Source organism: Cibotium barometz, chromosome 37, assembly GCF_041138505.1.
Source record: "Cibotium barometz isolate CiBa-2024 chromosome 37, ASM4113850v1, whole genome shotgun sequence".
NCBI classification, from domain to species: domain Eukaryota; kingdom Viridiplantae; phylum Streptophyta; class Polypodiopsida; order Cyatheales; family Cibotiaceae; genus Cibotium; species Cibotium barometz.
In genome coordinates this window covers 21,630,054-21,642,298 of record NC_141082.1, presented here as the reverse complement: position 1 = coordinate 21,642,298, position 12,245 = coordinate 21,630,054, and the positions used below count along the sequence as shown (strand labels likewise).

Here is a 12,245-nt window from a genome sequence, read left to right as displayed (position 1 = left end):
ATTTATATGGTGCCAGATTTGAGATAGTCTTTGATCATAGGAGTATCAAATGGCTATCTAGTCAAAAAGAGTTGAGAGGATGCAAAGCTTGATGGGTAGAGTTTCTCCAAGAGTTTGACTTTCAACTGAGATATAGAAAAGGACGTTACAATGTGGTAGCTAATTCATTTAGTCGTATGCCCATGGTTAATAAGTTGAGATTTACTCAAATTAAGAGTGATTTTTTGGAATCACTTAAGGGGAAATGTGTTGATGATCCACATTATGCCCATGTGTGGAGTGTTATAGGACTATAAAAAAAGATAGCCCCGTTCAAGAGACAGACACTTCCACTATAGCAGTAAGTCTTGAGAGATGTCTCAAGCAGACATGTCACTTACAACAAGTGACGAAAGAAATCATTGGAAGATTTTTTCCATCGATAATGGTTACCTACTTTACAAAAGTAGAGTGTGTGGAGTGTTATAGGACTATAAAAAAAGATAGCCCCGTTCAAGAGACAGACACTTCCACTATAGCAGTAAGTCTTGAGAGATGTCTCAAGGAGACATGTCACTTACAACAAGTGACGAAAGAAATCATTGGAAGATTTTTTCCATCGATAATGGTTACCTACTTTACAAAAGTAGAGTATGTAAACCTTCAGACTCAGACATTAGGCACCGTATTTTATATGAATGCCATGATAGTTTGAGTGCTGGCCATCCTGGAATATGGAAGACATATGCACTAGTTAAGAGACAATTTTATTGGTCTAGCTTAAGTAAGGATGTCCATGACTATGTCTTAAAATGCCAAAAGTGCCAGGTAAATAAAGCAGAACACCTAAAGGTAGGTGGTTTACTTAGTCCACTAGAGATCCCAAATGGCAAGTGGGAGAGTATCTCAATGGGCCGATATAGTTAGTGATTGAGATACAAAGTTTAACATGCATTTATGGCATGCTGTGGTCAGGAGATTAGACACCATGATAAGTATGAGATGGCTGATTTTTAGAGAGAGAGAGAGAGAGAGAGAGAGAGAGAGAGAGAGAGAGAGAGATTCATTTCACAAAGGACATTAAGGATATGTGATGTATTAAAAATAAGCATTTCACAAAAGACATTAAGGATATGTGATGTACTAAAAAAAGCATTTCAACAAAAGACGTTAAGTATATGCAATGTATTCAAAAAGACGTTAAGTATATGCGATGTATTTAAAAAGACGTTAAGGATATGTGATGTACTAAAAAAAGCATTTCACAAAATACATTAAGGATATGTGATATATTCAAAATAAGCATTTCACAAAATCCAAAGACCATGATAAAATTTTAATGTTAGAAAGGGTAGACTAGGCACAAGTGTACTTTATCTATGGACGAGATAAAGAAGAAGTTAAAATTATCATGAATACAAAATCTCTTAGTAAGCACAATGTAATCAATCTTAGCTTGAAAGATATTTCATATTTAGATTGTTTTAATGACTACTAGTTTGTTTAGCAAATGTTTGGATTGATCCTGAAGCCTTTCTTTTAATCTAAGCACAAAGTAATATCTTAGCTTGAAAGATATTTGATATTTGCAATGCTACTTTGTTTAGCAAATGTTTGGATTAATCCTAAAGCCTTTCTTTTACAAAGGTTGGCTTAGAAACTCCACCCATAAAAGTGAACATTAACGGTATAAATCTAGAACCCTCTTGTGCATATTTGTGTATAACTCTAGGAGAAGAACTCCTCTCTTAATGAGAATTAGTAGCTCTCCTCTTAAGTGGAAGCTTCATATGTGATAGATCATACCGGAGGAGGAGGCCGGACAGCGACTGACGGGGGTCCAAAGGTGAGCGGTATGAGACGCAATAGAAAACCTTGATGGGTTAGTGCGGCGGCCTCGGCCTATGCTCCCACCGCCAGAGACCCTATCAAGAGGGCAATTCCCGCTGTAGAGAGCAGGCAGAGATGACTTGGGAGACGCTGCAAGGCCTGAAAATGGTCGGCTTTGAATCCGCTGGGACGTTGGAGGTAGCGGGAGAAGCAGAGAGCAGCGACAAGGTGAAGAGGGTGGCATAGAATGCCGCCATCGACAGAGACGTTACGAGGCTGCGGGTAAAGTTTGCATCGTCGTGTGTCGTGACCCATCGCCGGTCCGCCAACCCCATGGCCACTAACAAGTACCGACAGGCGTATTCCTCCAATGAGTATATTTCTAGAGAAAGGGATTTGTCTTATGTGCACTCAAGAAAGAGGACATAGAGCATGGCATCAACAACACAAACAAGGCAAGATGAACTACTCAAAACAAAACAAAAATGGAATGTAGACTCATCCATTAGATGGAAAACCATATGAAGGAAAAATAAAATCATCAAAAGCTCTCTTGAATTTTCTTTGCATTTGTCAATCTCCTAAGTGAAATCCTTGTCTTATGCTTAGCATTGACTAAGAGCTTTGGCATGTTCTTGAGTTTGCTTTACATTTGCCAATGCCTTTGCACTAAGAGATTTACATGTGCTTGTACTTGTTTTGCAATTGCCAATGAGTTTGTCACTACCACGAATGCATTATTTTTTAGTTGAATTCATTGGCCATTGGATTCAAGGAGTACCAAAACAACTAGAAAAAGAAATTTAGCTTTGAGGAGTACTAGAAAAACTAAAAAAGGAAACCAAAGTGGAAGTTTGCCCTTGGGAACAAGAAAAGGATGCTAAGAGCTTAACATATGTTGAATATTTGTTAATGATTTTATCGAGCATTGCATTAAATTTTGCACTTATACCATTGAGTCTATGACTGCTTGGCATGGGTGGTTTGCCTCCACTTGGATGCCAAAACTCCATTAGTCGAAGGGGGTAACACCAAGCATTAGAACCCACATGGACTCAATTTCAAAAACATAAATAGTATTGATTCTGTTAAATATCTACTCCTTATCACTTATAACTTAGAAGTTATGTTCTACTTTCCAAGCTATGGTTCTCACTCCCTCATCGATGTCCGGTAACTTGTTCAAACTATAAGCATCATGCATGTGTAAAGTTGCCAAAGTTTAAATCACTTCTGATTCGCTGACATGGCACATTCTCGGATCTAGACTCTAAGTCTAGTCAGCATATATATAATGCCTTGATCATATCTCTTGTGTAAATAATACACTACTATGTATTAGTTCCATAAACCATTACATGAATGTGTTCTACGAAATCTTATGAATTATTGAATATGATTTTCCACTCATTGTGTGCACCTATACCATCAAATGATCAATGGTACTAAGAGAATACAACCAAGTAGGGAAAATCAAAACAATAATGCAAGTATGCTATATTTTGTATAATGTGCTTATGTAAGGTTCTTACAAGAACTTCCAATCATCATATAAGTTGGAACAAAAAAGCCCTAGACTCATTTATCCATCCCAACCGCATGCCACTATGTCGACCATCAGGATCCCCTTATTCTTATTACTCTATGAGAAGAATGGACTATGGGGTCAGGTCACCCAAGGACCACAGTTCAGTAGGGGGTTCTTCGCCTAAGGGTCTCTTAATAGGCGGGCCCATTTACCCCTAGACCACTGATCGTAAGCTCACCTAATCCAAAGCAGAGGATCTGAATATCAAGGTTGGTCAAGCTGAGAGTCACCACTTTCCGATGAGTACGAACTTCCTCGCTACCCTCATCAATATTGTCAATTGACTCTGTTACAATCCTTATTATTAGTCATTACAAGGCTGTGGGTAAAGTTTGCACCAGGGAGAGTGTGTCCTTTATATTTTCTGTCATGTGTCATGATCCCCATGGCCACTACTGATAAGTATGGACGTGAGTAATCCAAGAAGATCGGTAACAACATCAAAAACTTGACTTACAATTCGGAAACTTTCTAGACTTTTAAAGTTTTGGATTGGTTCTCTCATACCCGAGATGATTACCCAAAACAACTTGTATAGGCAGAGGGCATGGTAAGTGCAACTACGAGACATGTCATACATCCTAATAGAGATAATGATGGACATTGCATAAATCAACATGTAAGGCACTCCTATAAAATTAGATCCACATGACAGGGTTGAAATATTGATAATGAAAGGACAAAACCTAAAAACAAATTTGCTGCTCTCCATGAAACAAAATGTGGAGCCTCTAGCTAAGTAAGTTTTAATAAGAAAGTTGAAGCAACTAAGCTCAAATAAGTAGGTTATAGTGAGAGGATAGTGATAAGCCAATTCAACCACCAATTTTTTGATTGTCCTCTAATTTTGTGAGGGATGAGAGGGTTGATGTTACCCTCATAAACTTTTAGGGTGGACTTGATGTTACCCTCATAAACTTTTAGGGTGGACTTGATTACATTTCCAACTACAAAAAGAAGGAAGAAAAACAATGAGTTCATGAAAAATTCCTTTCATACAAATTTGCACGAGTCTTATTTCTCAGCTTACCATGGTTAAGTATGAATTGATATAGCCACCCAGCATCGCCAATCAAAACCTTGGTACATCCAGAACCACAAACCATGGCTTATGCTTTGATGTACCTATTAAATATAACTCTCTCTCTCTCTCTCTTAATGCATAAACAAATTGTTCAATTATCTCTTTCAAAAAAGATGCACACTTGACATGAAATTTGAATGGTTGTATATGTAAACATATTTATGTTGCAAATATGTATACAATTGATAGATTCAATGGCAAATCGTCCAAATCCAAACAACTTGCATCCATCTTTTCACAAAGTGTATTAGTAATAAGACTATGACAATAAAATGATGAAACCTCCACAAACTTGAAAATATGTAGGCTTTCATCATAGAATGAAAAGTATTGTCATCAGAGATAAAACAACTTATCATATATTGTATGCACTCAAAGGACTAAACTTCTGACAAGATTTAACTTCTCCCCATGCATTTGTGAGAGCATAGTTGATATCCTCTAGAGCATTTCCAATAACATAAATTTAATTTTTAGCTACAGCTGATCATTCTAGATTTGACCTTCACTCTTATACATGATAATGCACCTTATTCTATGTGATAGATAGATTCGAAAGAAAACACAACTCAAACAAGGAAAAGAAACGGTGTTCCAAAAATTTGTTAAAGGTCAAAGGTAGACTTTCTCTCCATATATGCATGTGATTGACATGGCATAAAACAACAAACATGAGGTAATATCAAGGTCAATTTGTCTATAGATATGTGTTTCGCTAACGAGATGCTTCATTCTAGAGCAAACCCTAATCGGTGTTGCTGCCCTGGCCTTTATGTTGCAAACGAAGCCATTCATTCATACGGTCTTTTCAAAGTTTCCAGAGCAAGAGCAAGCTGCATTTCAATAGCACAAAGCCAGAAAATATCCACAACATGGCTTGCTCAAGTAATCCTATTGGGGGTCTCTTTTTCGATGTTATCGGACTGCATGCTATATCAGATTTTTTGACCTTAGGAAAGCAGTTGAGGTCAAAACCATTTAAGTAGTGGATATCCAAACTCTCTAATCTAAAGGTTCAAAGAGGCATTTTTTACTCTAGTGATAAATGGAGGAGCTTCTTGCTCATTAAAAAGGGTCATAGTTTAGAGTGTTGATATATTTGGGCAACCTGTGGGGTTTGTGAAGTTCAAGGCATAGGTGATAGATGATGCCACCAGAAAACCACTTCCAAGTATTGTGTTTGCGCATGGTGCCAGAGCAGTAGCCATTCTTATTTTACTAGAATGTAATGGAGGAACGCATGATGTTTCTTATAGAGCAAGCATAGGTTCTAATCGGTTGTGTTCTTATTATTGAGCTGCCTATAGGCATGCTGGATGATGATGCAGGAGACTTTGTTGGTGCTACTGCTTGTGAGGTAGAAGAGGAAACATGTCTACAAATAAAGATTGCTGATTTGGTTAGTCTTACATATTTTCTCGACAATCTAACTGGACAACAAATATACTCTTCTCCAAGTGGATTTGATGAAAGAATCACTATGCCTCTACAAAAGCCATGTAAAACAAGAGGTAATTGATTCTTCAACACTTGCCCCACATGCATCAAGTGCTCTTCCCTTGACTTGCTTTTTTACAAACCTCTCTTGAATTTGCTTTGCATTTGTAATACTCCTAACTTGTGAAATCTCTGTCTTATGCTTAGCATTTAGTAAGAGCTTTGGCATGTGCTTGAGCTTGCTTTACATTTGTCAATGCCTTTGCACTAAGAGATTTACATGTGCTTGTACTTGTTTTGCAATTGCCAATGAGTTTGTCACTACCACGAATGCATTATTTTTCATTTGAATTCATTGGCCATTGGATTTAAGGAAAGTACTAAAACAACCAGAAAAAGGAAAGCTTTGAGGAGTACCAGAAAAACTAAAAAAGGAAACCAAAGTAGAAGTTTGTCCTTGGTCCGAAGAAGAAAACGATGCTAAGACCTTAACATATGTTGAATATTTGTTAATGATTTTATCCACCATTGCATTAAATTTTGCACTTAATTTTTTATTTTGCACATAGTATACATGTTTTTGAACATGTTTTTGTGGTTCTCTTTTTGAATTTATAATACATAAAAGCTAACAATGTCTCTCATACTTTCTCAACTTTATCAAATTTCTCAAAGCCATTTTTTCCCAAACCAAGCTTTCAAAGTGATGTTTTAAAATCCAAAGCATTCTTATAAATCATGGAAACAAGATCTCAAATAAATTTCCATGGTAGGTAGAGGGAGGAGATAAAATTTCCTAGTAATAACCTTAATTTGGACATTCTTTCCCAAGTGCATACTTTAGCAGTTTTAACATGTTAGATATAATTAAACATTACTCTATTTTTGAGTAAGTTTTGTAAAGGTAATGTCTATTTTCCATTTTGGTAGTGAGGCCCGACCCACCTACCATTGGGTATATCACTACTTGGAATGGGTGGTTTGCCTCCACTTGGATCCCAAAATTCCATCAGCCCAAGGGGGTAACACATAGCATAAGAACCTCATGGACACAATTTGAAAAACATAGATAGTATTGATTATGTTCATTCTTATCACATAAGAAAATACAACCAAGAAGAGAAAATCAAAACAATAATGCATGTATGCTATATTTTGTATAATGTTCTCATGTAAGGTTCTACAAGAACTTCCAATCATCATATAAGTTGGAAAAGAAAAGCACTAGACTCATCTTTTCCACCCAACTGCAGGCCAGTATGTCAACGACCAGGATCCACTTATTCTTGTTACTCTGTGTGAGATGATTGGACTATGGAGTAAATTGACCCAGGGACCATAGTCACCAAGGGGTGATTCGTCTACTAAGGGTCTCTAAGGCGGGCCCATTTTTCCTAGACTATTGATCCTAACCTCACCCAAGCCAAACTAGAGGACCCAAATATCAGGATTGGTCAAGTTAAGACTCACCACTTTCCACGATGAGTACGAACTTCCTTCCTACCCTTATCAATATTGTCGCGAGCGATCGACTCTGGTTTCAATCTTTATTATTAGTCTTTATACATATTCTGTGAGATAATTATTGTGCGTAGACATCATTCCAATATTTTGAAACCATCTTAACCTTTTCAGCATTCTAAGAAATTCTCCAGTACTTTAACATATTTATTTTCATTCCTCTTTACCTCAACACTCAACTATTCCACTTTAAAAGTGTAACTATTGTGATTAAATGATATTCTTAACACCATAACTTGTAGATTATCTCTAAGAAGGAACAATAAAACCTAATTTAAGACAAGACAATCCTTTTTACTCATGCACACCAAGCTCTCTACTAACAAGGAAATAAAAGCTCTCTTTATATCTCCTACACTCTCGCTTCTCTCAACGTACAATGATAAGGAAACCATAACTTGCACTATGCCTAGTACAAGAGTAATTTATCCTTGCTTAATCTCGATTTACAAATACAAAACATCTTTTTTCTACTTAAGAATAATCAAAACCTAACTCTAATTAACCTTACAAACTCACAAACTCAACATCATAAAATATTAGTTACAATTTTCTCTCCTCTTTTCGGGAGAACACTACAACAGAATGAGGGTGTAGTAGCAAAAATAGTAGCGCTTTTATAGCTAGAAGGCTAGGGAGATGTCAGGCTATTTTTTATGCTAAAAATGCTGCTATTTTTGCTACAACAGGCTCGCTGTTGAGCAACGAAATATCGCTGAGCACAACAAAAATAGTAGGGAAATATCGCTGCTCATCAGAGTAGCAAAATTACTACGCAGTAAAAAAAAGCTGGGTAGACTAGGCAGTCTACACGAGACTCCCTAGTCTACCCCAACTCTTTAAAAAAAATTTAAAATAGAGTCGCAGTTTTATGACACAAACATAAACATAAAAAACGCATAGATTGTGAAGAATGCAATTGAGTTTAAAATTTATTTTATTTTACGAAGTGTCGGGCCTTTGGCCATATATACAAAAAAATATATCAATGAAGAGGTGGCTAATCGAAATCCTCATCGGATTCCAAGTTCTCATCATCATCCTCTTTGTCCTCCTCTTCACTTTCTTCCACCGCTTCCTGCTCGTAATCACGATTCTTCTCTTCCTCTTCCCCTTCATCCTACATACATGCCATCAAGCGCAAGGTAAGCATAGGGAAATAAAATACAATTAAATGTAGATAAGAGAAGGGTTGTTTCACTAATTACATCATCTCCTTGAGTTCCCAAAAAGGACTCATCCAAGTGTACGCCTCGCGTATGTATCCACGCTCACAATTGCGAACGGGGGGACTCTGTAGCCATAGTCGTACTCCTCCTTTATTGGGTCACACACAATAGCCTCCCTCTACAAAAAAAACAATTAAGAAAATATACAATTAGTTAAAGAAAATAATATAGTACAAAACAAAATGAAAGAGGAGAAGAAATGATTAGTAGAATAAGTACTTACAAAACGAGCAATGAAGGAGGACTTTCCTCCCGAGCCAAAGTGTGAAACCCCTCGCTTCTGTGGTTGGGAAGAACTCACCATCACTATTGTTGAAAAGCATGTGGGTGCTTTCATAAAGCTACGTGCATGCGTCCACTCCTCGTGCGTGCAAACACTAGGCTTTCCAAATTATTCTTTGCCGCTCTCTTGATATTTTCTCTCCTATTAGAGAGCAAAAGTTTTATTCTTCTCTTCATCCACTCCTCCGAGAAGCAAAGACACGCATGTGGAATAGGGAACTCCAACTCAATGACATATTTCTTTGAAATCTCGTCTTGTGCTTTCCACTTTTTGAAGGAGTTCATGAACTCCAAGTTAGCAAGTACATGCATGCAGCTCATGACTTGCTTCCCTTGTTCATCAATCACAAGGGAACCATTGACATCCACGTTGCATGGTAGGGTGCGTGGATCAAATGGTGGAATGGGTCTCCTGGGGGTTGGCTCATAATGAGCAGATGAAGAGCCTCCCTATTGGGTAGAGGCATCGGGAGACCTAGTGCTACTCTTGCCAAAGCAAAAGCAATCTGCTCCCCCCCTCTAGTATGTCTACTAGCCCCCCTAGACTTCCTACTACATCGTCGTTGTGGTGAAGATGGATGTGAGGGAGCGGGGGTGGGTATAATCGAGGTAGGTGGTGTAGGCTCATGACCTACCTTCCTCACCTTCTCCTATTTGTAGCCAAAGTAGCAGGGAGTCTTGTTGGTTTGTCATTTATGTTTTGCATGTAGGCTTTGCTTTACACTTATTTCTCTATCTCTCTCGTTTCATCTTAGCACCTAAGGGTTTCCTGTATCCCCCTCATGCCTAGGCTCTCCTCTAGTGTCACCACCAGGTCTCTTAAGCTGCCTATGCCCAATGTAGACTGATTTCTTATGACAAGAGGCATACCTCTTGATTCGAGATTTTTCAAATAAATTTGGACATCAGTTGGAATTCAACTGGAAATAGCTCTTTTAATAGAAGAACCACTATCTATGCTCTACTCTCTTTCTTTGCTTTCGTGCTACCTTAGGAAGTGGTGCTACTTCTTCTCCCTTGCTGGGCTCTGCCACCTCCTTTTACTAATGGTGTCGTCAGACATTGATGATCCTGTGTTGCAGTAACACCACACCCTCCATCTTCTTTTCTTCTTTCAAGGCCCCAAAATTAGGGGTCATTCCCACCACCTCTTCCAACTCCATGGCTAAAGCAAGAGTATTGACTATAGGTTTCTCTTCCATTGTAAGAAGAGTAAAGAAATTTCATGATTATGTTACCACATAGTAAACCTCTTCTTGAAATCACTCTTGATTATATGGACTCCTTTCTTCTCCTTGCACTTGAGATAGGTCGATGAATATCTCCATAGCTTCCATAGTAGCATTTCTTATCCTTCTTCCTTGTTCTTATAAGACTTGAAACCAACCCTTCTCCCCTTTCTTTGCAGATTTTATGGCTAGCCTTGGTCTCCGCAACGGAAGTAAAATGTAAAAAGCAAGAAACGTCCCAACCAAGCATAAAAAGAATGCTAAGTCCACCTTTGGCACCAATGAAAACCCATAAAAATTTTGCAATGAAAGAACTCCCATCAAAAGATAAAGCTTGAATGTCATTCCACCCACTTGATCCACTTCTTTGGTTTTTGATTGAGAAAGAAAAAATAAACTAAGCCTCAAATTTAATTCAGCTTAGTGTGTTGTGTGATTTTTTTGAACATCTCCTTGGCAATCCCCACCTTTCCTTGTAAAACTTTGGCCCCACCATGCATGTGAAAGAAATGTTAAACATCCTTCATGTTGCTCTTAAGAAATAAGCATGTGAACCTTTTATGTGATCATTGTGTGGGAACAACCCTTTTAGGAGACCATGTACACCAAGATTTTCTAATTTGATGAATTAAGGTTCAACACCTTATCTTCTTCTTCTTGCACTCATGGTCTTCAAGAACAGGTGGCGTCGAATGGTGTGGCCATTACAAATTTGAAGCAACACACAACAGACTGGCACTGAATGGTGTCTTTATATATTGAAGGAAGAGGCAACATTACGGAAGCTGTAGGTTGAAAGATCATTGTGAGAGAAAGCAGCAATTCCAACGCTCTCCACTAGTACTCAAACCAATGGCCACCATCGCTCTGGTAGTAGCACCCCACAATTGCCAATTAAGCCTGCCAGTGCTTGTACAAGCAGGATTGCCATCTCTATGAGGAGCAATCAAATTAGCACCTCCTTTCCCAACATCAACATCGTCTTCTTCTTTAACTCTTGATGAGTAGAGTTGCCACCATTTCTTCTTCCCAAGATATGATGGCCTGGTCTTTACACACATGAGCAACAGCTCGATAATGTATATGGGGGCCACGGTGTTGTGTTATACAACCGCTCTCATCATCTCTTTTCTTGCAGTGATGAACAGACTACTCTACACCATGTTGTTTTTAGGTCCGTTACAAATACACACATACCCCACCACCCATGTATGGGAAAAGGAGATTGCTTTGCCCATGAATTATGGGCGGTGGATACCCCACCACATCATCATGGACAAGCAAGGGGATGGCAATGTGTAATGGGCCTTATTTGTCTTCGTCTTTAATCTTTGCCTTCTCTTGGCCTTCTCGATAAGAAAATCCCTTTGCCTTCTCTTGGCCTTCTCGATAAGAAAATCCCTTTGCTCTTCTATTGCTAAACTGCTACCCCCTCCTTTTGACAGGTAAATTGATAGGCTCACAACAAATTGATGAAAATATACCCAAAATTGCAAGTAATTAAAGCCACAAACACTTTAATTTATGCAAATACCATCCCACAGTTTTGAAATTGAAGCTTTTCTTGTCCATAAACCTGAAACTTTTGCATTTCTTCAAATCTGAAAACTGAAAATGCTTGTTACCTTCTCTTGACACACCTAAAGCTTGCTTTTCTCCCGGCGAATGCACCAATGAAATTCCTTCCTTGTAGTCCAAAATGATGGGTAAAAACCCAACAAAGTATATGCTGAAAGCTTGGCTTTAAGCTTTGGGAAAATGAGATTAAGAAGGTGAAGAGCTACCTCGTCCTCTACATGTAGTTGTGTAGAAGGCTTGTTGCTCCAAATTGCCTTTGGTTTGTGTGAAGATTGGTCTTCACCCAAATTCTTTTCTTCAATTATCAGCAATAAAGTTGGGAATGTTCTCCCGAGTCTTAATATATGTCTTGAATGTCTTGTATTATGTCCCGAGACCACATAGACATAATTCCACCTTATCATCATCATCAACACGCCTTGATAGGCGCAAGTCCAAGTGGCACAGGGCCAAGTGGTGTAGGTCCATCACAGTATAGCAAATATAAG

General features: G+C 38.3%; 1 pseudogene; it reads left to right on the top strand.

The window, feature by feature from the left end:
- Nucleotides 1–5,353: 5,353 nt before the first annotated feature.
- On the top strand, nt 5,354–6,070 carry LOC147617062 (nudix hydrolase 14, chloroplastic pseudogene; annotated as a pseudogene).
- The last annotated feature ends 6,175 nt before the right edge of the window (nt 6,071–12,245 follow it).